Source organism: Scyliorhinus torazame, chromosome 9, assembly GCF_047496885.1.
Source record: "Scyliorhinus torazame isolate Kashiwa2021f chromosome 9, sScyTor2.1, whole genome shotgun sequence".
Lineage (NCBI taxonomy): Eukaryota > Metazoa > Chordata > Chondrichthyes > Carcharhiniformes > Scyliorhinidae > Scyliorhinus > Scyliorhinus torazame.
This window is the reverse complement of record NC_092715.1, coordinates 34,515,796-34,543,499: the sequence shown is the minus strand read 5'-3', so window position 1 is coordinate 34,543,499 and position 27,704 is coordinate 34,515,796. Positions and strand designations below refer to the sequence as shown.

At 47.2% G+C, this 27,704-nt stretch overlaps 1 protein-coding gene across 3 annotated transcripts in view; it reads left to right on the top strand.

The window, feature by feature from the left end:
- Positions 1-27,704, top strand: part of fbxo8 (F-box protein 8) — an 83,346-nt gene that overhangs the window by 14,068 nt on the left and 41,574 nt on the right. Inside the window, exon 3 of one of the 3 annotated variants that reach the window (XM_072515773.1) lies at positions 568-692. The exons of the other annotated variants lie outside the window; for them this stretch is intronic. The gene's annotated coding sequence lies outside the window, so the exon portion shown is untranslated. The remainder of the gene's footprint in view (positions 1-567; positions 693-27,704) is intronic. 3 annotated transcript variants of the gene reach the window in all.

The following is a 27,704-nucleotide window of genomic DNA, read 5'->3' as shown; positions in this document are numbered from 1 at the left end:
ATTAGGGGAACTCGTGATGCAGTTGTAAGATGTTTATTCATGTGTTCTTTGTGTTTCTTTTTTCTGTAAGGGGGGGTTTGTTGAAAATATGTAAAAATTTGAATAAAAATACTTCTAAAAAAAAAAACTCTGTAACCTCCCCCATGCGGTGTAACCTCAACAATAACAACTCGTGGATGCCGTTAACACCATGAAACGTCCCAAAGCATTTCACAGGAACATTATGTGACACCAAGCCACATAAGGAGATTTTGGATCAAATGTTCAAAAGCTTAGTCAAAGAGACAAGTTTTAAGAAATGACTAAAAGGAGGAAAGTGAGGCAGTGAGGTGTAAGGAGGGAGAGGGGGGCACTGAGGTCACCTGAAATAGGTCAGCAATGAGGTGATGCTAGCCACTCCTGTCCAGGCCTCCTTGTTGAGTTTTATTCTTGTACTGATAATGTGTGTTTACACCTCATGTATCTGCAGCCTTTCTTCAGGTACATCTGTCATTCATTGTTATTACATGACCATAGAATTAATATTACACAATTTCATTTTCTGTATGTCCACATTTGGCCCTTCAGAGCATAATTTCTTGCCAAGTTTTCTGAAGATGTCCAAGGTTAACCGGCCTCGCTGCACATGTTTCCACTTGAAGGAATTCTTGATAAGCTAAGGCTCTTCAGCATCAAACCGACTTCTTGGGCAGGTACTGAGACAGAGATTTTAACTATGGAATGAGGCAGCAAAAATAAATTTCAAATTGGTCAGAAGAAGGGCAGGATTGTGGAGTGTAATAGTGTGAAATGAAATATTTGCTCACAGGGACAATCAAGAATGCTGGTCGCGGTATCGACATTCACAGAATCACAAAAGGCCCTTCAGCCCATTGAGTCTGCACCAATGCATGAAAAACACCTGTCCTGTCTACCTCATCCTGTTGGAGGGCATGTTTTTAAGGATGTGAGGCAACCCACTTCTACTACTTCCCAGGCAGTGCATTCTACACCGCCACCACCCTCTGAGTAGAAAAGGTTTTCCTCAAATCCAACCCCCAACCTCCTGCCCCTGTCTTTGAATTTGTGTCCCCTCGTAACTGACCCTTCAACTAAAGGGATTTGCTGCTCCCTATCCACCCTGTCCATGCCCCTCATAATCTTGTACACCTTGATCAGGTTGCCCCTCAGTCTTCTCTACTCCAGAGAAAACAACCCAAGCCTATCCAACCTCTCCCCATGTCTGCATGGGTTTCCTCCGGGTGCTTCGGTTTCCTCCAACAAGACCCAAAAGATGTGTATATTAGGTGAATTGGACATTTTTGAATTCTCCCTCTGTGTACCCGAACAGGCACTGGAATGTGGCGACTAGGGGCTTTTCACAGTAACTTAATTTGAGTGTTAATGTAAGCCTACTTGTAGCAACTGCGCTACCGTGACAAATTTCAAGTCGATAATGCAATGGAGAACCAGACTGAATACAGAAGGTTCAGAGGAGAAGTGGAAAATCAAATAAGTGAAGCAAAGTGGGAGTATGAAATGAGACTGGCAGCTAACATTTAAAAAAAATATATATATTTATTAAAGTTTTTTAACACAATTTTTCTCCCTTACAAACAATAACCCCCCACCCCACTGTAACAAAATAACAAGAAATCGCGCAGAGCAAAATATATACATGGTAAAATGATATGTTTACATAGCTTTGTACACTGGCTCTCTCCCGCACGTGCCAGTTTCCCCAACCCCTCTTGCACATCCACCCTCCCAGGCAATCATCCCCCCCCCCCCCAGGTTGCTGCTGCTGCTGACCGACCTTCCTCTAACGCTCCGTAAGATAGTCTAGGAACGTTTGCCACCGCCTGTAGAACCCCTGCGCAGACCCTCTCAGGGCAAACTTAATCCTCTTCAGCTTTATGAACCCAGCCATGTCGTTTATCCAGGCCTCCACGCTGGGGGGACTTCGCCTCCTTCCACATTAGCAAGATCCGCCGCCGGGCTACTAGGGACGCAAAGGCCAGAATGCCGGCCTCTTTCGCCTCCTGCACTCCCGGCTCGTCCACCACTCCAAATATTGTTAGCCCCCAGCCTGGCTTGACCCGGACTTTCACCACCTGAGATATTGCTCCCGCCACTCCTCTCCAGAACCCCTCCAGTGCCGGGCATGACCAAAACATATGGACATGGTTCGCCGGGCTCCCTGAGCACCTTCCACATCTGTCCTCTACCCCAAAGAACCTACTCAACTTCACCCCCGTCAAGTGCGCTCTGTGAACCACCTTAAATTGTATCAGGCTAAGCCTGGCACACGAGGAAGAGGAATTAACCCTACCTAGGTCCTCAGCCCACAGACCTTCCTCAATCTCCTCCCCCAGCTCATCCTCCCATTTACCCTTCAGCTCCTCTACCAGCGCTTCCTCCTCTTCTTTCATCTCCTGGTGTATTGCCGACACCTTGCCCTCCCCGACCCATACACCCGAGATCACCCTGTCTTGAATTTCTTGTGCCGGGAGCAACGGGAATTCCCTCACCTGTCGCCTCACAAACGCCCTCACCGGCATATATCTAAAGGCATTTCCCGGGGGTATCTCGAACTTCTCCTCCAGTGCCCCTAGGCTCGCAAACGTCCCGTCAATGAACAGGTCCCCGCCCGATGCCAGCTCTGAAACCCCCCGTCCATCTTCCCCGGGACAAACCGGTGGTTACCCCTGATTGGGGACCACACCGAGGCTCCCATTGCACCCCTATGCCGTCTCCACTGGCCCCAGATCCTTAGCGTTGCCGCCACCAACGGGCTCGTGGTGTACCTTGTCGGCGAGAGGGGCAGCGGTGCTGTCACCAACGCCCCCAGGCTCGTTCCTTTACAGGACACCATCTCCATCCTCTTCCATGCTGCCCCCTCTCCCTCCATCACCCACTTGCGGATCATCGCCACATTTGCTGCCCAGTAGTAGCTCCCTAGGTTTGGCAGCGCCAACCCTCCTTGGTCCCTACTACATTCCAGGAACCCTCTCCTTACCCTCGGGGTCCTATTCGCCCACACAAACCCCATTATACTCCTACCTACTCTCTTGAAAAAGGCCTTGGTGATCACGATGGGAAGACACTGAAACACAAACAGAAACATCGGAAGGACCACCATTTTGACCGACTGCACTCTACCCGCTAGCAAGAGCGGTAACATGTCCCATCTTTTGAAGTCCGCCTCCATTTGCTCCACCAACTTCGTCAGATTCAGTTTATGTAGGGCCCCCCAACTCCTAGCTATCTGGATCCCCAAATACCGAAAGCACCCTCCGCCCTCCTCAGCGGTAGGTCCCCTATCCCTCTTTCTTGGTCCCCTGCCTGTAATACAAAGAGCTCACTCTTCCCTACATTGAGCTTATAGCCCGAAAACTCCCCAAACTCCCTTAGAGTCTGCATGACCTCCACCATCCCCTCCATTGGATCCGCCACATACAGCAACAGGTCATCCGCATAAAGCGACACCCGATGCTCTTCTCCCCCTCGGACCACCCCCCTCCGTTTATTAGACTCCCTCAATGACATGGCCAAGGGTTTGATCGCCAATGCAAACAACAGGGGGGACAGGGGGCACCCCTGCCTCGTCCCTCGGTACAGCCGAAAGTACTCCGACCTCCGCCGGTTCGTCACTACACTTGCCACCGGGGCTCTGTAAAGGAGCTTAACCCAATTGATAAACCCTCCTCCGAACCCAAACCTACGCAGCACCTCCCAGAGGTACTCCCACTCTACTCGATCAAAGGCCTTCTCCGCGTCCATAGTTGCCACTATCTCCGCCTCTCCCTCCTCTGATGGCATCATTATCACGTTTAAGAGCCGCCGCACATTAGTGTTTAGTTGCCTGCCCTTTACGAATCCCGTCTGGTCCTCGTGGATCACCCCCGGGACACAGTCCTCGATCCTCGTGGCCAGCACTTTTGCCAGCAACTTAGCATCCACGTTGAGGAGCGAGATCGGCCTTTACGATCCACATTGCAGTGGGTCCATGTCCTGCTTTAGGATCAAAGAAATTGTCGCTTCCGACATTGTCGGGGGCAGGGTCCCCTCCTCTCTTGCCTCATTAAAGGTCCTCACTAGTAGCGGGGCCAACAGGTCTACGTACTTCCTGTAGAACTCCACTGGGAACCCGTCCGGTCCCGGGGCCTTCCCCGCCTGCATACTCCCCAAACCCTTGCTCAACTCCTCCAACCCAATTGGTGCCCCCAAACCAGCCACCTCTTGCTCCTCCACCTCAGAAATCTCAGTTGGTTTAGGAATCGTCTCATCCCCTTTTCCCCCGCCGGGGGCTGGGATCTGTACAGCTCTTCATAGAAGGCCTTGAATACCTCATTTATTTTCATCGCACTCCGAACCGTGGCTCCCCTTCAATCTTTGACTCCCCCTATTTCCCTCGCTGCCATCCTCTTACGGAGCTGCATCCGCATCCCAGCATCCGACTAGCCTTTTCCCCATACTCGTCGGTCTCCCCTTGCGCTTTCCTCCACTGTGCCTCCGCCTTCCCTGTGGTCAACAGGTCAAACTCCGCCTGGAGCCGTCGTCTTTCCCCAAGTAATCTCTCCTCCGGGGCCTCTGCGTACCTCCTGTCCACTCTCAAAATCTCCCCCACTAACCTCTCCCTTTCCATGCCCTCTGTCTTCTCCCTATGAGCCCTGATGAAGATGAACTCTCCCCTGATCACCGCCTTCAACGCCTCCAATACCACCCCCACCCGCACCTCCCCATTGTCGTTGGCCTCCAAGTACCTTTCGATGTACCCCCTCACCTTCCCACACACCACCTCATCTGCCAGCAGTCCCACACCCAGCCGCCACAGCGGGCGTTGGTCCCTCTCCTCTCCCAGCTCCAGTTCCACCCAGTGCGGGGCGTGATCCGAAACGGCTATGTCCGAATACTCCATCCCCCCCACCTTCGGGATGAGCGCCCTGCCCAGAACAAAAAAATCTATCCGGGAGTAGGCTTTGTGCACATGGGAGAAAAAAGAAAATTCCCTGGCCTGCGGCCTTGCAAACCTCCATGGGTCCACTCCCCCCCCCCCCCCCCCCCCCCCCCCCATCTGATCCATAAACCCCCTAAGCACCTTGGCCGCCGCCGGCCTCTTTCCAGTCCTTGATCTGGAGCGGTCCAGTGCTGGGTCCAACGCTGTATTGAAGTCCCCTCCCATTATCAGGTCTCCTACCTCCAGGTCCGGAATGCGCCCCAACATGCGCTTCATGAATCCAGCATCATCCCAGTTCGGGGCGTATACATTTACCAACAGCACCCACGTCCCTTGCAACCTACCGCTCACCATCACATATCGCCCTCCATTATCCACTACAATAGTCTTGGCATCAAATGACACCCGCTTCCCCACCAATATTGCCACCCCTCTATTCTTCGCGTCCAGTCCCGAATGGAATACCTGTCCTACCCATCCCTTTCTTAACCTGACCTGGTCCGTCACCTTCAGATGTGTCTCTTGGAGCATGACCACGTCTGCCTTCAGTCCCTTTAAGTGCGCGAACACTCGGGCCCTCTTCACCGGCCCATTCAGCCCCCTCACGTTCCACGTTATCAGCCGGATTGGAGGGGCTCTCACACACCCCCCCCCCGCGCCGACTAGCCATCTCCTTTTCTAGGCCAGTCCCGTGTCCGCGCCTCCTTCACCCTCCAGTCCCCCAGCCGGGGGACCCCTGCCCCGACCACCTCTGCTGTGTCCCATTCCCTTTCGGCCAGTGCAGCAGCAACCCTTTCCCCCTCTTTCCCCCCCCCCCCCCCCAGCTAGACCCCTGTCTAGCTTTTTTGCTCCCCCATAGCACTCCCGTAAGTCAGCTGACACGTGCTGACCCCGGCTTCCCCCGCCGTCCCATTGACCTCCCCGTCTGGGAGTGTCCCAATCAGTATGCGTTCCTTCGTTCCCCTTCCCGCCTTTCTTCAACCCCGCGCTTTCGAAAGCCTGCCCCGCCCCCTCTGGCGCAGCTCCTGTCGCGGCCTTGTCTCTCTCCCCCAGCCCATGTAACATTTCCTGCGCGTGATTGACCCCCTATATATACAACAACCATCACACATCAAACCTCGATCATCCCCCCCCACCCTCACAAACCCTCAGTTAGAGTCCAACTTTTCGGTTTGTATGAAGGTCCACGCCTCTTCAGGCATTTCGAAGTAATAGTGTTGGTCCTTGTATGTGACCCACAGTCGCGCTGGCTGCAGCATTCCGAATTTCACTCCTTTCCGGTGCAACACCGCTTTGGCCCGGTTGAAACCTGCTCTCCGCTTTGCAACCTCCGTACTCCAGTCCGGGTATATTCGGAACTCTGCATTGTCCCACTTGCTGCTCCGCTCCTTCTTGGCCCATTTCAGGACCCTCTCTCTGTCCGTGAACAAGTGAAATCTCACCAACATCGCCCTTGGCGGCCTGTTAGCCTTGGGCCTCCTCGCCAGCACCCGGTGTGCCCCGTCCAGCTCCAGCGACCTCGAAGGGGCCTCCGCGCCCATCATCGCCCCGAGCATCGTACTCGCGTATGCCCCGGCATCGGCCCCCTCCACTCCTTCAGGGTCCCAGGATCCGCAGATTCTTTCTCCTCGACCTGTTCTCCAGGTCTTCGAGTCTTCCCACCCACCTCGTGTGTAGCGCCTCGTGCTGCTGCACTCTCACCGCCAGGCCCAAGAGCTCGTCCTCATTCTCACTGACTCTTTTCTGTACCTCCTGGATCTTTACCTCGTGGGCCTTCTGGGTCATCCCTAGTCCTTCAATTGCCGACAGCATAGGCGCCAGCATCTCCTTCCGCAGCTCCTCGAAGCAGCGCTTGATGACCTCCTCCAGCTCCGGCCCGCACTCCACTTCGTCCCCGGCTGCCGCCATTTTGTTTTTTCCCTCGCTTCTCCCGCTGCTCCAATGCCGCTTTTTTGGCCGTTTCACTTCTGGTCCGGTCCATAAAAGTTGGAGGGGGACTTCTCTCTTCCCTTCCCCACGGGTTGTCTTCGAAAAAAACTCCGTTGGGGCTCCTCTAACGAGCCCGAAAGTCCGTAATAGCGGGAGCTGCCAAATCGTGCGGCTTAGCTCCACATAGCCGCAACCGGAAGTCCCTGGCAGCTAACATAAAAGGGAATCCCAAAGTCTTCTATTGGCATATAAATAGTAGAAGGGCGGTAAGAGGAGCAGGACTGATTAGGGACCGAAGTGGAAATTTCGGCATGGAGGCAGAGATAATGGCTGAAGTTTTAAATAAATACTTTGCATTTGTCTTGACCAAGGAAGGAGATGCTACATAAGCCACAGAGGAAGAGGAGATAATTAAATAGAAGGATTTAGAATTGTTGGCAAAGAGATATTAGATAGACTAGCCATACTTAAAAGTTGATAAAAGGATTAGATGCATCCAAGGATACTGAGGAAAGTGAGAATGGAAATTGCAGAAGCACTGGCCATGATTTTCCAGTCTTCCCTCGACTTGGAGATGGTGCCAGAAGGCTGGAAAATTGCACATGTACACCCTTAGGGTGTAGAGATATGTAAGTCAGTTTAATCTCTGGGATGGGGAAACTTCTAGTCACAATAATTTGGGACAAAATTTATAGCCACATAGACAAATGCTGGTTAATTAAGGAGAGACAGCACAGACTTGGGTTGATGAAGACAATGCTGTTGATGTGATGTACATGGGCTTTCAAAAGGCATCTGATGCAATACCACACAACATACTTATGAAGAATGTTCTGGCGGCATGGTGACGCAGTGGTTAGTACTGCTGCCTCATGCGGGGAGGACCTGGATTCGATCCCGGCCCCAGGTCACTGTTTGTGTGGAATTTGCACCTTCTCCCCATGTCTGCGTAGGTGTCACCCCCACAACCCAAAGATGTGCAGAGCAGGTGGATTGGCCAAGCTAAATTGCCCCTTCATTGGGGGGGGGAAATAATTGGGTAATCTAAATTTATTTTTTTTAAAGGAGGGAATGTTCTAGTTCATGGAATAAAAGGGAAAACATCAACATGGATACAAAATTGGCTGAGTGACAGGAAACAGAGTAGTGGTTGTGGATGTCTTTTGAGTTGGTAGGAAGTTTTGTAGGAGAGTTCCCGAGGGCTCAGTGGGACCCTTGCTCGTCCTAATGTATATTTTAATGACCTAAACTTTGGTGTACACATTTGTGGATGCTTTAAAACTTGGGAAGCGTAGTGTAAGGAGGACTGTGGAACTTCAAAAGGACATAGAAAAGTTGGTGAAATGGGCAGACAAGTGGCACATTAAATTCAATGCAGGTGGACAAATGTGAAGTGAATCAATTTGGCAGGAAGAATATGGAGAGAAAATATAAATGATTACAAGGATCTGAAGAGGATACAGGAGCAGAGGGACCTGAGTTTTTATATGCACAAGTCGTTGAAGATGGCGGGCAATTTGAGAGTAACATTAAAGCATGCTGGGCTTTATTAATAGGTTCTTGGACTTTATAAGAGCAAGGAGATTATGTTGAATTTGTATAAGACACTGGTTCGGCTTTAGCTGACATATTGTATCCACTCCTGACACTGCACGCTAGGAAAATGTGATGGCATTGGAGAGAGTATAGCATCGATTCACAAGAATAGCTCCAGGGATGAGGGATTACAGTTCTGAAGATAGATTGGAGAAGTGGGGACTGTTTCCATTGGTGAAGAGAAGGCAGCGAAAAGATTTAAAAAAAAAAAAAGATTTTTTTATTCTACATTCTCACATTTGCCTTCAAAAAGTTACACCCCACCCACAAACAGTAAATGGTAACAAATACAAAATCAATCCCCTTAACAATACGAATGATCCCATCCTCCCACCACCCCAAACATCGGCCCACCTGTCAATATATGCATCCAAGAAACCAAACCCTCCCACAGTGGAAACAAAAAACAAAGAAGAAAAAGGAAAAGGAGTCCAGGACCGCCCATGGTCACCATTGACCTATAGAGTCCACTCCCCCCCCCCCCCTCTCCCTACACTCAACGCCATCCAGTCTCTGAACGAGTACCGTACATGATACCCAAGAGTTGTACACGCCCCCCCCCCCCCCCCCCCCCCCCCCCCCCCCCCCAAGTCTCCAGCTCCTCCCGTCCACTGCCTCTTGTAAAACTCCTCCCAACTTCGGTTCCTTCCCCCCAACTTTCCACCCCGGCTAGACCACTCGGACCCTGTTCTGCCAGGCTCTGATGGCCGCAGCCCCTCCCCCCACCTCACTCCCATTCACTGGCCGGCTTAAACCGGCCAGCGTGGAGGCCCCCGCCCAGGTCCCTTTCCCCCTTGCCCGACCCTAGGAAAGCCCAGAGATCCCCTTTTAGCACACACACCCCGCATATCCACCTACACCCCAAAGAGCCCTCATTTCGAGTGAAAGTCCCATCCCTTCCCTTGTCCAAATATATACAACATTGGCTCCTTTAGCCCCTACACCCGCACGCAGTGAAACAAAAAAGAAGAAAATACAGTCATGAGGTTACATCGGCACATGGCCATTTCTCAATTTGTCAGTTCTGCCACAGTCCTTCTGCCTTCGCAAACTCCTCCGCTGCTTCCGGCGTTCCAAAATAAAAGTCCCTGAGCTTATAAGTCACCCTCAGATTCGCTGGATATACAATGCCGCACTGCACCTTGCGAATGTACAGTGCCCTCTTCACCCGGTTGAAGACAGCCCGCCTCCTCGCCAGCTCCACCGTAAAGTCCTGGTATGCACGTATACCAGCTCCAGCCCACTGCACCACCCGCTTCTGCTTGGCCCAGCTCAGGACCTTCTCCTTCACCCTGTACCTACGGAAACATAGAGTCACTGCCCTTGGCGGCTCACTCGCCTTTGGTACAGGCCTCCACGACCGATGAGCCCGATCCAGTTCATATTGGGAGGGATCCTCCCCCTCCCACAATAGTTTTGCCAGCATCGTGGCAAAATACTCAGTCGGCTTCGGTCCTTCAACTCCTTCGGGCAGGCCCACAATCCTCAAATTCTGTCGCCTGGATCTGTTTTCCAGGTCTTCCATTTTTCCTCGCAGATCCTTGTTAATGTCCATCACCTTCCGCATCTCTTACCCCATCGAGGCAAGTTGATCACCGTGCTGCAATAACGTCTCCTCCACTTCCTTCAGCGCCTCCCCTTGCTCTCGCATCTCTGCCACTGCGCTCGCCACCGCCGTCATCACCGGGGAAATCTCCACCAGCGCACTCAAAACCTCCCTCATCACCTTCCTCATTGTCTCCATGTAATTTGTAAACTGCCTTTTGAATTCCGCAGCCATCGCCTTAGTTATTTCTTCAGCTGTAAGCAATGCGGCCTCCCCTGGTGCTCCAGCCTCCATTTTCTTTACTGACCCCGCGGTGACCTTTCCACTCCCCAACGGACTTTCAGCTGCTTTTTTCACGGCCTTTTTTTTGCTGGTCTTCGACATTCCCCTCCTCTGTGCTGTCTCCCGACTTTTACTGCCTTCACTGGCCCTAGGACCGGGCGTTAACCCCCAACAATGCCGTTCCCGAACGGGAGCCCTCCAACGTGCGGCTGCCTCCCGCCCGCCGTCACCGGAAGTGGCAGAGAAAAGATTTGATACAGATATCCAAAATTATGAGGGGTCAGGTCGGAGTAAAGAGGGACAAACTTCACACCTGTGAAATGATCAAGAATGAGAGGACACAGATTTAAGGATCAAGAATGAGAGGGCACAGATTAAATGTAATTAGCAAAAGTGACATGAGGAAAACCTTTTTATGCAGAGAGTGGTTGGGGTCTGGATTACGCTGCCTGAAATATGGTGGCGGTTCATTCAATCCAGACGTTCAGAAAGGAATTAGATTTATCTGAAAAGTAAGAGGGCACATTGAGTTACAGTCAGAAGACCGGGGAATGGCACAAGCTGAATTGCTCATTCAGGTGGCCCAGCATAGATAGGATGGGTTGAATGGTCTCCTGTGCTGTGTAACATTTCTGTGATTCTGTAAATGCAAATTCTGATTCAGCTTTTCTTTACCACTATAAACATAAGGAAGTAGAAATTAATGGAGATCATCTTTTTGGTGGCTTCTGGTTGTCTTTGTTGCTCGACTGTAGGTGAGCTCCACAATAGAATCTTTCCATCTCCACAACGACCCTTTGTGGAGTGGAGTTATGTGAGGCACAGCCAGAGCATGGTTTCCCTCACTTGGTGCACTCTTCAAAAGAAGGAATTTTTTTTTTTTTTTTTAAGAAAAATAACCTTGGTACCAACATACCATTCCCGTACCAGCCTCCCCGAACAGGCGCCGGAATGTGGCGACTAGGGGCTTTTCACAGTAACTTCATTGAAGCCTACTCGTGACAATAAGCGATTTTCATTTCATTTTCATACTGACGAGCTAAATCTAAAAGAGATAGTGAAAAGGATAGCTGGGAAAACAAAAGCTGGTGATGGCCATGGTTTTTTTTCTTCTGCCACCCTGTTTCCTTCCTATAACCCTGTGAAATGCTATCCCAAAATACAAACCAGGCAGACTGACTAGTGTTGGTTCTTTATCACAAGCTACTTCCCAGTGTTGTTGTATAGCATAAACTCAGAACTACCGGGGTTCTGGATAATGCCATCTGCATTGTATTAACACCAGATTCTTGCTCTGTTTAAGCACAATAAATCAGAGCGAGGCTCAGAAAACAAACACACAGTAGAATCAAATCAAGTTTGATCTCCCAAAGCTCCAGACTTTCATATCGTACATTCAAGTATATTTTCTGCACCCTCACCCCCGCGAGAAGCATTTTGTTGTGAAACGTAGTTTTGCAGTCCTGCGTGCATTAGTCACATCTGTCAAATTGAAAGTTATTTGACTATTATAAACACACATTTTCCCATGCCTGTTAGGTGCAAAGTACTTGTTTCAACAGTAATTAAGAACAGCAAAAGGGAATGTGGTCTTTGTATTGTTATTATGGAAAATGTTGTAAAATGCAAGTTGGAGTGTTAAATGCCACTAAACATGAAATCACTTTATGATATTATGGACTTCTGCATTAGTTTCTTGGGTCTCTACTTTAATGGACTTTCATTGGAAAGTAATAAGTCTACATAATTAAGTGACAAATACTTCTATTCTTTTATTACTGAATTCCATTATAATAATTGTTCTAAGAAATCAATTGTTTCGGCTTTGACGATTATTGACGCTCTTGCATTAGCACTGAACAGTTTAGTGCGTAGCTGTGCAGTATAGCAGCATAATTTGGGAATCTAGTTAATTAGCTTGACTCTCAAATTCAATAAAGCAATAGATGTGAGACCAGCTGGTGGGCAGTTTGGCACTACTTGAGATTTGCACTTGGTATAGTGTAACTTCAGCCCCGGAGCAAAGCCAGATTGTAAAAAATGCTAGGCGGTTCGGGGAACATATACTTATTTTTCAGTTGTTTTAATGTTGGGGCAGACGGAACAGTGCCACCCACGCTGTCCTAACGTTAGATCTGGCTGCCCTGGGAGCTGAACTCAACACATGTGCACGTGTAGGGCACCGGTATTGACTAGTTTAATGTGTAATTGGAAAATAACATAGGCTGCAGACTGTCTATCACACTGCACAGACGACTAACTGCTACCTAGCCTGATATTACAGGCGTATTAACACATGCATGTCCCGAGTAATCGTTAGATTTCTTTATTCATTTTAGTCTTTTATTTTGTTTCACTGTTTCAAAAAAAATCACAAGATTGGAATGGCTCCTTTTGGCCTACCCACCTTAGTTATCCAGAAAAAGCCTCCCGTTTCCCCCACTCCATTACGTAATTCAAAGTGTTTTTAATGATTCCTGTAGTTTTGCCTCCGTTATATCCAGTGTTTGTTCCAATTGTGAGTCATCTTCGTGTAAAGACGAGTTTCCTGGCATTAGTCCTAAATTTAGATTAAATTTTTTATTCTTATGACATGGGGTAGGGAGGAGGCTCGCCTAGAGTGTAATTTACTAGCCTGGACTTGTTATGCCAAATGGCCTTGTTCTGTCCTGTAAATTCTATTTAGTTCTACAATCCACATCTGCTGAAGTGTTGATTTATTCCGTCAGTAACCAAACCTGTATATGTTTTCCTGTTCACGCAGAATTATTTTAATCTGGTGCAGTAGTGAAAGGTAAATCTGCTTCTTGATTCCAAGGACCTTCTTGTAGTTGCACTGCATTTGCATTAGTATTTGAACTGAAGTACATTCATGGTTGCCATGATTCTTCTTTGGTGCTTTTGAGTGCCTAGTTATTTTTATTTTGTGTTCTGTTCCTCGCGCTTTGGTCAACTGTATGTTTCATGTGCAGGTCAGGGATGTACAGTTTAATTTTAGTAGGGATCTTCTGAATTAAAATAATACCTTTGTTTGTTTGAGGGTGCTGAGCAGTATATACTAAAGCAGCATCAGTGATGTGCATGTTAAAAAGTTTGAAGAGCTGAACTAAAGTTTAGGGTGTTGGGTTTACCTTGGGATATCTGATAGCAGAAATTAGTCTGGGTCTATCTTTGGATCTACACCGTGAAGCCCAGGGATTGATCAGAATTTCTTGCTTTGCCGCATCTGCATGCTCAGGCTAAGTTGCCATCCCCTCTCAACCCTCTATTTCATTAAAACCCTTCTTGCAGGTGGTGATTACCCTTTTGGTAGCCGATTCTTTTTTGCTTGGCGTCCTTTTCGTTTGATTCGGTCTACCACGGGATTTTCCTACATTAAAGTTGCTGAATTAATGCAAAATTGTTTTTGAGATTTGGGGTGGGTTATGAAATAAAGAACTGAAATTACTTGTTGCAAAGATTGATAAAACAAATGTGACAACAGCCTTTTGGACATACTTCATGTGAGCTATTACAAATTGCTGATCTTTCTTGGCCAGCATTGACTGAAACAGAAACCTGGGGTGTACCATTTTTTGCACTGTTATCCTTATATCCTTCTATCTTTTGTTATGAGGAATTGAATTACAGGAGGCACCTCTACTGCTGCTGATGAAATCCTACCTGCATGCTACAAAATCCTTCCTGCTACAGTCCTTGCCTTAAGTAATGACACCCTTTCAGGACTTTTGAAGCCAACATTTCAGCTTTAGTTTCAATGAAGCCTTGAGGCTCTCAGACTATTGCAGCCCTATTAGTTTGTACTTTGAACTTGGTATTCAGTAAAGCCTGACATTCTCTAATTGGCTTCCCAGGCAGAAGTTCACGATGGTGATGAAGTGCTAGGTGGAAATTCTTAGCAGATGGGGAGAGGGATACAAATTTGCGAATGAAGCTAGCAAGCACGCTGTTGAGTTTAAATGTGACTTCCTATCGATAATATCACAATTTCATGTCCAGATTTTTGTTGTCATGGGTAAGCTGTTGAAATTGTAAGTGTTCCAACAATTTCCAATCAATACAGCCAATCAATCCTTTAGCCTGTTTCCCTTGCACTGTCAGCTATTAAACAATCCTGTGTGCAGGAAAAATAAGCTTCCAAATGGACATTTTGCAGTCTGAGTGAGTTCATCATGTTTACCATAGAGAGAACATTAGCGGCCTTTGTCCCCGGATCATTATGTCATGCTAATTGTTGTTGGTTGAAATTCCAGATAAATATCTCCATTCTGTAGTCTTTAAGTAACTTACCTGCCCCACCAACAACCCCAGCATCAAAGTGCAAGATACTAGCACATAACCCTTCTGTTAAGTCACTTGTGTAAAAAGCTGTTATTAAAAAAAATCTCCTAATTATACAAGTTTCCCTGAGGATAGTATGGCACTGCAGCACTGTGGTATAAAATGCTTGTGATTTGAGATACGTCAAGTTTCTAGATTCAGTGTTAGTTCAGGAAAGATCCTGGTGGAAGATTAGCAAATTTCTCATTGTGTTTTAAATCAGAACTCAGCACCTGATTTTGTGGATTGGGAAAATCAAATTGGCAGGGGTAGTCATGAGGAAGAATTCATAGAGTATATTCGGGATAGTTTCCTAGGATAATATGCGTGGGTCCAACAGGGATCCGGCTATTTTGGATCTGGGAATGTGTAATGAGGCTTTTTTAATAAATAATATCAGAGAAAAAAAATCCCCTAGTAAACGGTGACCATAACATTGTAGAATTTAGCATTCTGTATGAGAGTGAGAAACACTGGGCGCGATTCTCTGCTCCCGCGCCGGTTGGGAGAATCACATGGGTCGCCAAATTTTCCCGCGACGCCGGTCCGACGCCCTCCCGCGATTCTCCCAAGTGGCGAGAACGGCCCCGTCGAGTTCCGCACGGCGCAGGCCGGAGAATCGCCCGAGACACCAAAAATGGCGATTCTCCAGCACCCCTGCTATTCTCAGGCCCGGATGGGCCGAGCGGCCAGCCCAAAACGGCGAGTTCCCCCCAGCGCCGTCCACACCTGGTCGCTGCTGGCGGGAACAGCGCGGGAACGCTGGGGGGGCAGCCTGCGGGGGGGAGAGGGCGGATCCTGCACCGGGGAGGGCCTCAAATGGGGTCTGGCCCGCGATCGGTGCCCACCGATCGTCGGGCCGGCCTCTCTGAAGGAGGACTTCCTTTCTTTTGCAGCCCCTCAAGATCCGTCTGACATCTTCTTGCGGGGCGGACTCGGAGAGGACGGCAACCACGCATGCGCGGTTTGGCGCCGGTCAACCCGCGCATGCGCGGGTGACACCAGTTATGCGGCGCCGGCCGCGTCATGTATGCAGCGCCGCCTTTACGCGGCGCTAAGGCCTGGCCCGTGTAAATGACGCAGCGCCGCTCCTAGCCCATTATCGGGCCATGAATCAGTTGGGATAGGGGCCATTTCGCGCCATCGTGAAGTTCGACGGCGTTCACGACGGCGCGAACACTCTGCCTCCATTTCGGAGAATCCCGCCCACTGTTCTGAACTGAATTTAAATAAGGGTAATTACAAAGGAATGAGGACAGAGTTGGCTGGTGTGGACTGGCAAAGGAGTTTAGCTGAAAATAAGTGCAGTGGTTAGCACTGTTGCTTCGTAGCGCCAGGGTCCCAGGTTCAATTCCGGCTTGGCTCACTGTCTGTGCGGAGTCTGCATGTTCTCCCCGTGCCTGTGTGTGTTTCTCTGGGTGCTCCGGTTTCCTCCCACAAGACGTGCTGTTAGGTCATTTGGACATTCTGAATTCTCCTTCTGTGTACCCAAGCAGGCGACGGAATGTGGTGACTAGGGGCGTTTCACAGTCACTTCATTGTTAATGTAAACCTACTTGTGACAATAAAGATTATTATTATGTATCTCTTGCTGTCCGTCTGTCTTTTCCCTCAAACAGTCGTCTTTTTTTACAATCCAAAGGAGAATTTTATTTTCTCTGAGGGTAGTGAGTCTTTGGGACTCTCTTCCTCAAAAGGCAGTGGAAGCAGTCTTTGAATATTTTTATGGCAGAGCTAGATAGTTTGGTGATGAGCAAGGACTATCGGGTGTAGGTAGTGGTGGAGTTGAGGTAAGAGTCAAATCAGCCATGATCCTGTTGAATGATGGAGTGTCCAACCCCTGTTCCTAAATCTCCAGACTCTGTGCCATTTGCTTACCAACAGGATGCGCTGGTGTTCTGTCCTCCAGTCAATGCTATTCTTCAGCTCAAGGTTCTTCAATAAAAGATTTGAAGGTTTATATGTTCGTATGTAAAATCAACCATCAATAAATTCCGTGACACAGGTTTCCTGTATAAATAGCAGTAATACACTATGTAAAATGGCAACAGGGGGTGAAGATCTCTGAAGCACCCAAGTTACCTTTTTCAAGTTTGAGACCTCATTGTCTAAGCAACAATGAATTAAAGCTAAATATTAGATTTTGCAAATATAATTATCATTAAATGAAAATATCATCAAGCTAGAGTTTAAACTAAACTAAGGCTAACCGAAGAAATGGATCTGGAAAGTATTATGCAATGTTACTTCTGAGGTACTCCTGACCTGCTGGAAGTATCAATGTTTCAACAGTGAAACCTGCCATATTAACCAGAAATCTGAAATTTTGACATTCTTGAATTTATAATTCCATAGAATCCCTGCAGTGCAGAGCGAGGCCAGCAGCGCAGGTTCAATTCCCGTACTGGTTGAAGTTATTCATGAAGGCCCACCTTCTCAACCTTGCCCCTCGCCTGAGGTGTGGTGATTCTTGGGTTAAATCTCCCTCAAGGGGGAAAGCAACCATTGGTCATCTGGGACTATGGCGACTTTACTTACTTGACCTTGCAGAAGGACGCCTTTCGGCCCATCGGATCTGCACTGACCTTCTGAAAGAGTACCTGACCTAGGCCCACTCCCATGCCCTATCCCCATAACCCCACCTACCCTGCACATCTTTAAACTATGGGAGGAAACCCTCTCAGACACTGGGAGAACGTGCAAACTCCACACGGTTACCCAAGGCTGGAATTGAACCTGCGTCAATGGCTGAGGAAGCACTACTAACCACTGTGTCAACTTGCCGCCCACCTCTTCCGTTATAGAATCTACTTCATGGACAGGCCCTTCGGCCCAAACTGGTCCATGCCAACCAAAAAGCCCACCTAAGCTAACCCCATTTGCTTGCATTTGGCCCATATTCCTCTAAACCTTTTCTATTCATGTAATTGTCCAAATGCCTTTTAAATGTTGCCAATGTCCCTGCCTCAACCTCTCCCTCCGGCAGCTCATTCCACAAATGTACCATCCTCGGTGTAAAAAAAAGCTGCTCCTAAGGTTCCCATTAATTCTTTCCCCTCTTAACTTAAACTATGCCCTCTAGTTCTCAATTCCCCAAACCTGGGAAAAAGATTGAGTGCATTCACCCTGTCCATTCCTCTCATGGTCTTATACACCTCCATAACATCATCCCTCCGTCTCCTATACTCCAAATATAAATGTCCTAGCCTGCCCAATCTCGCCCGATAACTCAGTCCCCTGAGTCCTGGCAACATCCTTGTAAATCCCTTCTGCACTCTCTCCAGTTTAATAATATCTTTCCTATAGTAAGGTAACCAAAACTGAACACTACTCCAGATGTGGCCTCACCAACCTCCTGTACAACTGCAACATAAGTTCCCTACTTCTATACTCAGTGCCCTGACTGATGAAGGCCAGCATGTCAAAAGCCTTCTTCACTGCCCTATCTACCTGTGACTCCAACTTGGAGAACTGTGCACCTGAACTCCAAGGTCCCTCTGTTCCAAGATACTCCCTAAGATCCTACCATTCACCCGTGAAAGTCATACCTTGATTTGATTTTCCCAAATGCAACACCTCACACTTATCTGTATTGAACTCCATTCGCTATTTCCTGGCCCACTTCCCCAGCTGATCAAGATCCTGCTGCAATTTTCGATAACCTTCTTCACTGTCTATAATACCACTTATTTTAGTGTCATCTGCAAACTTATTGATCACGCCTTGTACATCCTCATCCAAATCATTGATATACATAACAAACAGCAATGGCACACCACTAGTCACAGGCCTCCAGTCCGACAATCATCCTTCCACCATTACCCTCTGCTTCCTCCCATTAAGCCAATTGTATAACCACTTTGCTAGATTTCCCTGGATTCCATGTGATCTAATCTTCCAGAGCAGCCTACCATGTGGAACTTTATGAAAGGCTTTACTGAAGTCCAAATAGACTATGTCTACTGCCCGGCCCACATCAACCTTCCTGGTTACTTCATCAAAGAACTCTAACAAATGTGTAAAGCATGATCTCCCATGCACGAAGCCGTACTGACAATCAAACCCTGTCTTCCCAAATGCCTGTATATCTTATCCTTACGAATCCTCTCTAGTAACTTACCCACCACAGATGTTAGGCTTACTGGTCTACAATTCCCAAGTTTTTCTTTGCAGCCCTTCTTAAATAAGGGCACAACATTTGCTACCCTCCAGTCTTCTGGTAGTACTTTGAAGCAAGTATCTCCAGTGTTGTACAGAAACACATTAATGAGCTCTTTAAACACAGTGCAATGTGAAGTTTAATCTGTGAGTCTGAACACTTTATACCATCACTACATTGTTCAGGCTACATGATTTATTTCCATGTATGGGTATAACGCAATATACTCCAAATGGAATCAACTGAACCAGCACAAAAGAGTCCACAGAGGAACAACAAAACAATCAGCAACTTTAATTAATCTTAAAGGTTTAAAACCAACATACGGTCATAACATTTCAAAGAAATAAGGCACAGGAGCTTTTAATGTTGAGAAACTAGTGCCCTTTCCAGATGTACTGTACAATATAATTTTTTTGTCTCATTGGGAAAAATTGCTTATTTAATAGCTGGAGTTGGTCATATTTTTGATTCATGAAGAGGCAATAATGAAATGGCCAACTTGCATTGTTCTTTTTACTTCTTTGTATGCAGGACAATTTTCCTGATACCTCTGAGACATTGTTATAGCAGCACAGAAAAAGATTTGGGTGGAGAGATGGTCGGTTTTTAACTGGGGGTACTTAAGAGTGGGTGAGTTTTGATGTCTATTGAAAGCTCACCCACTGCAGCAGAACTGGGGTCTAGGTATTTTATTTCCCAAGCTTTATTTAACTGCCATCATCCAGCTTCCTACCGGTTGGGGCAAGTGGGCGGGATATGACCCAGATTTCCTTATGTTTTGTCATGGTTCGTTCTTTGCAGGCGAAGATGACCATGTCATTAACTAGAATTCATTGAGTTAAGTTTCAGGTGTGATGTGCTCTAAGATAGCCAATCATCCAATTTGAGTAGGATACGATTCATTGTGCGTTCGACAGACTCGCACGTATTGTTAGTGCAGCAGACGTACTTGTGGCTCTGGAATTTTGAAGCTCATATTTCCTGTTGGCCCTAGCAACTCTGTTCTGTTCCTGTTGGCCCTAGCAACTCTGAAAATGGTGCCTTTGTTAATGAAACTTAACCATATATAGAACGATGCTATAGGAGAAACCAGTAAAACGTCAAAACGACTTGTGCTGGTTTTGTATACCTTAAAATGGAATTCCAGTTCGAATCAACATCAAGCATTTCTAAGTGTTACTATTTTTCCCTTTTGGAATTTCTCTGGAGCGATGTTCAGGGAGCCCTGAAGTTTTTGTGACACCTTGGGTGGCACAGTGGCGCAATGGTTAGCGCTGCTGCCTCACGTCACTGAGGACTCTGGTTCGATCCCGGCTCCGGCTCACTGTCTGTGTGGAGTTTGCACATTCTCCCCGTGTCTGCACGTGTCTCATCCCCACAACCCAAAGATGTGCAGGGTAGGTGGATTGGCCATGCTAAATTGCCCCTTAATTGGGGAAAAATTATTACTTACTCAAAATTAAAAAAGTTTTTGTGGCATCTATGTGAACATTTTCCTTCAATGAGCTCGCTGTAGATAAGCTTTCTTGGCAAGCACTTAATCAGGAACCCTGCTAGCAAGTTCTGCCCATCTCATTGGAGCTCCATTCAGCTATGTGTGGGTGCTAAGCATTTCTTTATTACTTCACAGGGTGTGGGCTTGCTGAATGGTCAGCCTTTTTGTAGTCCAGTCCTGATTGTCATCTTGATCTGCTATAGTCCATGTATACCCACAGTGCTGTTGGGAAGCAGTTCCAGGATTTCAACCCAGAGACAGTGGATGAACGGCGATACACTTCCACGTCGGGATACACAATGCTGCCACCCTGTGTGTCAGTGATGGAAGAAGTGGATGTTCAATGTGGCGGTTGGGCGCCAATCAAATGTGCTGCTTTGTCCTTGATGATGTTGAACTTCTTTAGTGCACTCATCCAGGCAAGTGGAGAATATTCCACTGCACACCTTTATATACATGGTGTACAGGCTCTGAGAAAATTTCTGCAAAATTCCCAGCTTCTAACCTGCTTTTGTGGAGACACAGTATTTTTATGGCTCATCCAGTTCAGTTTGTCATCAGTGGTAACTCCCAAGGATGTTTATAGTGGTGGATTCGGCAATGGCAATGCCATTGACTGTCAAGGGGAGACAGTTAGATTCTCTCTTAGAAACCGAGAAAATAGAAGCAGTTGTAGGCCATTTGGCACTTTATATGATCATCCCACTCAGTAACCTATTCCCGATTTCGCCCCCCCCCCCCCATATACTTTGACCCCTTTAGCCCCAAGAGCTATATCTAACTCCTTGAAAACATACAATGTTTTGGCCTCAACTGCTTTCTGTGGTAGCACATTCTACAGGCTCACCGAGATATTTCTCCTCATCTCAGTTTACCCTGTATCCTGAGACTGTGACCCGTAGTTCTGGACTGCCCTGCCATCGGGAATATCCTTCCTATCTACCCTGTCTAGTCCTGTTAGACTTTTTTTCAATGTTTTATTTTTCTTTTTATAAATTTTAGTGTACCCAATTCATTTTTTCCAATTAAGGGGCAATTTAGCGTGGCCAATCCACCTAGCCTGCACATCTTTGGGTTGTGGGGGCGAAACCCACGCAAACATGGGGAGTGTGTGCAAGCCCACACGGACAGTGACCCAGAGCCGGGATTGAACCTGGGACCTCGGCACCATGAGGCAACAGGGCTAACGCACTGCGCCACCGTGCTGCCCTCTGTTAGACTTTTATAGGTTCATATGAGATCCCCCCCCCCCCCCCATTCTAAACCCCAGTGAATATAATCATACCGACGCAATTTCTCATCTAGCATCAATCCCACCATCCCAGCAATACTTTCACTGCACTCTATAGCAAGAACATTCTCAGATGAGGAGACTAAAACTGCACACACTATTCCAGGTGTGGTCTCGCCAAGACCCTGTACAATTGCAGCAAGACACCCTGCTCTTGTACTCTAATCCTCTCACTATGAAGGCCAGCATGCCAATTGTCTTATTTACCACCTGCTACACCTGCATGCTTACTTTCAGTGACTGGTACACAAGGACACCAGGCCTCGTGCATTCCCCTTGCTCAATTTATAGCCATTCAGATAATCTGTCTTCCTGTTTTTGCTCCCTCAGTGAATAACTTTATATTTATCCACATATACTGCAATTTCCATGCATCTTCCCCCTCACTCAACTTGTCCAAATCATGCTGAAGCATCTCTGCATCTTCCTCACAGCTCACCCTCCCATCTGCAAATTTGGAGATATTTACATTTAGTTCCTTCGTTTAAATAATTTTAAAAATATATTTTTATTGGTTTTCACACTTTATATTACATACTTTTAGTTTTAACGTTGAGTTACAGGTGTCGTACACGCGAGTAGTATTTTACAAAGGCAATCGGGGTGTGGCTCTGGTTATACAAGAGAGAAAATTAAATAGTCAACCAAAGTACGAACAGATGAGGTTTGCCATACATATTTACAACTGCCTGCTTCGTCTCCCTTCGGTGACTGAGCCTTATTTGACCGGACTTCGTCTGCTGCCCTGCCTGTTGTTGGTCCTGGCTGGTGCTTCTCCACTTGTTGCTACTCACCCTGGTTCTCCTCTTGCCCTTAGGCCTATCCCTCTGTAGCTATGCCTCTTGTGCTTCGCGGTCGTCTTGTGTGTTGTTACCCCCTCTGACTCACTCCCTTCCCCTTCCTTTGCTATCTGTGGCTAGTCAGTATCTCCCCCCACCCTGTTGGCTGTTGGCTACAAACAGGTCCTGGAACAAGAACAAGTTGGTGAATGGCCTCCACGTCTTGTCGAAGCCCTCTTCCGACCCCCCGGATGGCATATTTGATTTTCTCCAGTTGGAGAAATTCTGACAGATTGGACAGCCAGTCTGCAGCTTTGGGTGGTGCTGCTGATCGTCACCCGAGCAGGATTCTTCGGGCGATTAGGGAAGCAAAGACAAGGGCACGGCCCACTTCCCCATGAAGAATTCTGGCTGGTCTGAAAGCCACAAACTGCCACTTTTGGATTTGGCTCCGCCCTCACCCCCACAATCTTAGACATTGCCAAAAGGAAGACTGCCCAGAACCTGACAAGCCTGGGGCATACCCAGAACATGTGGGTATGGTTGATCGGGCCTCCTTGACACCATTCACATTTGTCGTACACCTCCGAGAAGAACCTACTCATTCGGGTTCTGGTTATGTGCTCTGTGCATCACGTTGAGCTGCATTAGGCTTTATCTTGCGCATTTGGAGGTGGAGTTTGCCCTGTTCAGTGCTTCACGCCAGAGTTCCCACCCAATTTCTATCTCGAGTTCTTCCTCCCATTTTTCCTGTGTCTTGTCCAACTGGAAACATGCCTCTTCGAACAGTCGCCCAAATAGGTCTCCACAATTCCCCCTTCTTAAGTCGCTCGCATCCAACTTCCTCTTATCATTTGAGTGTCCAATTCACCTAACAGCACATCTTTCGGGACTTGTGGGAGGAAACCGGAGCACTGGGAGGAAACCCACGCAGACGTGTGAAGAATGTCCAGACTCCGCATGGACAGTGACCCAAGCTGGGAATCAAACTTGGAACCCTGGTGCAGTGAGGCAACAGTGCTAACCACTCTGCTACCATGCCACCACGGCTTTGAGCTCTCATGCCATGGCTTATCCCTTTAATTTAAACCTTTTGAAAGATACTTAAAAACAAATAATGTCAATTACTCGAGGGCCCTTCTTCCCTGGCCCTCGCTACTACAGAATATAGCCCTTGCAAACTGTAGACTACAAAACATCGACTTTACAAGTTACAAGTGCTGAAACTAGTAAATACATACGCTGCTTCCACTTGCCCTATGTCACTTTTGAATCCTGATGTCCCATCAGGAGCCCCTAACTCCAAGCCAGCACTCTGCTCTCACTCTTGCTATTTCTCGTTCTCATTTATCTCCCAAGCTTCATTACTTTAGCTCCTTTATCGGCCTGGCTCCTCTCTCGGTCTAGCTGCTATTTTATCTCCCCGATTCTGCTCAGACTCTCTTTCTCACGCTATTTTATCTCCCCAGCTCCTGTCTGCCAATCATCTATCCATTTCAATACACTACCCCTAATCCCATGCTCTTTACTTTAACAAGCTAACCTCTTATGCAGGTCTTTGTCAAAAGCCTTCTGAAAGTCCAAATGTACCACACCCACTGACACCCCCTCGCCAACTCTACTAGTTACATCCTCAAAGAATTCCAGTAGATTTGTCAAATATGATTTCCCCTTTATAAATCCATATTGACTGTCTGATCATGCCACTAAGTGCTCTGCTATAAAATCTTTGATAATGATTCTAGTATTTTCCCACTACCAACGTTAAGCTTACTGCTCTATAATTCCCTGTTATCGTCTGACCTCGCTTTTTAAATAGCGGAGTTACATTAGCCACCCCCCAGGTCATTGTTGAAAGTGGTTGGACTCAGGACTGAGAATCTCCTTCAGTGATATCCTGGACCTGAGATGAATGACCTCCCAATGACAACAAGCATATTCCTTTGTGACAGGTATAACTTCAAACAGTGGAGAGTTTTCTCCCCTGATTCCCATCGACTCCAGTTTTGCCAGGATCCCTTGATGTCACATTTGGTCAACTTCTGCCTTGATATGAAGGGCACTCACTCTCACCTCACCTCTGGAGTTCAGCTTTTTTGTTCATGTTTGACCCAGCACTGTAATTAGGTCAGGAGCTGAGTGGCCTGGCAGAACTCCAAGCTCAGCATCAAGCTGAAGGTTATTCGTGAGTAAGTGCTGCTTGATAGCACTGTCAACGACCCCTTCCATTTCTTTACTCATCATCAAGAGTAGACCGGGGTACTAATTGGCTTGATTCGATTTGTAGATGCCCATGTTGTAGCTTTACTGGAACAACTTATCTATGGGTACAGCTAGTTCTGGAACACAAGTAACATAGTAGTGACTGTTGCTGGAATTTTGTCAAAAATCAGTGGCCGTTGCTGCATTCCGTGCACTTCAGCTCCTTTTTGATATCCTGTGGAGTGAATCAATTTGGCTAAAGATTGACATTTGTGATGCTGGGAACAACCAGAGGAAGCCAAGAGGGATCATCCACTCGGCAATTCTGGCTGAAGATTGTTGCGCTGATGCGCTGGACCCTCCACCATTGACGATTGGGATGTTTGTGAAACCTCCTCCAGTGAGTTGTTCAGTTCTCCACCACTATTCGCGACTGGATGTGACAGGACGAGGGAGAGGGCAGCAGATGCATGGGAACACCACCACCTGGATGTTCCCCTGTAAGTCACTCAATCCTGACTTGGAAATATGTCACTGTTCCTTCAGTGTCGCTGGGTCAAAACCCTGAAACACCCTCTCTATCAGCACTGTGGATTACCGACATCACATGGACTGCAGCAGTTCAAGAAGATAGCTCACCACCACCTTCTCGAGGGCAAATGGGAATGGGCAATAAATGTTGGCCTAGCCAGCGAAGCCCGCAACCCTTGAATTATTATTTTTTTAAAATGAATGCCCAGTTTTTATGAACTGAATTTCGGTGGTGGGATTCAAACCCATGTCCCCAGAGCATTAACTTGGGCCTCTGGGTTACAAGCCCAGTGAGGGAGAGATGTCAGTCAGTGAGATGAGGAGCCTTGTCTTGCCATCAGATCTTGAGCAGGTTGTTCAAAAGTGATGTAATTTGTTTGTGTGCAGCAAACTATCTATTTCTCAGGAGTATGCAAAAGGTGGGAAGGCCAACTGCTCTGCGTGCCTTTTGTTTTGTTCAGAGACTAATCCCTCTTGGCTCCCAGATAGTTTTTCGTACCTTGCCAAAGGCAACACTGGCCTTTCCCACTTAGAGAAGCCTCATTAAGAAACCGCTGATGCAGGGAAACATAAATGCTTTAAATACTCAGCAGGCTAGTCAGCACCTGCGTGGAGAAATTATGAGTTACCGTTTATGTCGTTTGAACAAAAGTCCAATCCAGACCATGAACCCATCAGGTTCTCTCTTCCAAGACGGTGCTTAATGTTTGCAGCATTTCCTGATTTTGTCTGATACTTCCACCATTTAGCAGGTGCTTTTTTATCCACGGTGCAGTGTTTCTCTAAATAGCTAGCATTAAGGCAGACTGGCGGTGCCCTGCCCTCATTTGGCTTGTTCATTGGATTATCTATCCTATTCTTTGTCACCTGCTGAGGTGAAAAGGTTTTGTGTTTGCTGGAAAATATTCTTCCAAGCTCAAAAAATGATGTCTTGTTCACCAATGCAGTCAATATTTTATTGAGGAATTTTTGGGGGGGAAAATGTGCACGGACCCTTTAGCCTTTTCTTTACCCCTAGTTCCTCCACTGACACCACTTCAAACATATTAACCTTAAATTCCGCAGGGGCCCTCCCAAGATTCTGATTGTTCTACCAGTTTCCTGTTTTGTTCCACCGGGAGCCTTTGAAGACCGTGCTGAAATACCACAGCAACTTTCCCAAACCACCCCCTTTGTTGACCACACCAGTATTTTCTTGCTGAGCCTGGGTTACGTTAACTATATTTCAGTCACATTTTAAATCTTTCTGTGCTGCAGTGCCTGGTGGAGTTGCAGCAGGATTTCCCTTGTGCTATCTTACTCTCTTTCCAACTTTCCTCAATCTGCTCTCTAGCTGCTTTTGCATGCCTTTTTAACTAGCTTTGCAAATCAATACTATAATATTCTCAACATTGGGGTAAGTTCATTAATGGCACCTTTTACTGCTTGCTGGAGAATATACATCTGGTTGTTATATCAAGCATCCATGACCTCAGAACAAAGAACATTTCAGTTTGTTTATGCAATAAGTCTACAAGTCTTACAGAATATGTATGACATCTGCTGACGGATAAGGATGAACAGAGGGAGGGTGAAACAAATTGATATGTCTTAACTGTTTAATTCTAATTGGTTTTTGCCCTTCTCAGTCTCCAGTTGTTTCCATTGTTTTTCTATGACACTCATACAATCCCTGACCGTAGTAACTAGTCTTCAGGGAACCTAGACAATGAGCATCAACTCCTTTGACCTAGGAAGGCATCAAAGCTGGTCCAATCCTGTTCCCTCGCCTGATCTTCACAAGGTTTTTACCATCAACTAGGGCCAATGACAGTGATTGGGATAGGACCCCAGTCTGCTTCATTTACCCAGCTTGATATGATACAAGGTCATCTGTAGCTCTCCCCACCCTCCCAATAGAATAGCCTGGGTTTAAACTTTCGATCTTCCTGACCTACTGCTCATACCTTTTCCTCTGCTGCATCACAACTGTTGACACATTCAAAATTGGTTCAGAAACCACTCCCATCCCCGCCAGGTGAGCATGAAAAATGTATGTCTCCATTTTTACCCTGTTAATCTGTACTGTCTCCATATTAATTGAAATAAATTAAGTGCTTTGCCCTGAGGCAGTTTAACTAAAAACAGAAATATTTAGTTGCCATCACTTTACATGGCAGTAGGTTTTCTTGTAGTAATCACAAGAGCCAAAAGGGAGAAATGATAGAAGTAAGTGTTGAAGGTTCCCCGCCCCCTTTAACAGAGGAGCTCATATTCAGCAAGATTCACGGAGTTTAATCATAGCCATTTCATAAGTCCCTTGCGGGTTATGACCAGAAGAAAGGGGTAAAAGTCATAAGTAAAAGGGAAAAAAAGAGTCTGTTTCAGATGGTAGTTTCCAGCACCTTACTCCTCTTCAAACTTTGCTTTCAGTTTGAGGCTTTACTGTAGATCCCTTCAGGTCTCTGGAGTTTCACAAATACAGCACCCACAGCCTTTCCAGAGAGAGCGAGAGAGCAGGTTTTTGTCTTTGTTTCCCTGCAGATTCATTCAGGTTCAAACATGGGGAGAGAGAGAATCCTTGTCCATGTGCTTCCAGGAGTCAAACTTGGGACTCTGAAAATCATTCCACTCAGACAGGATCCAATCATCA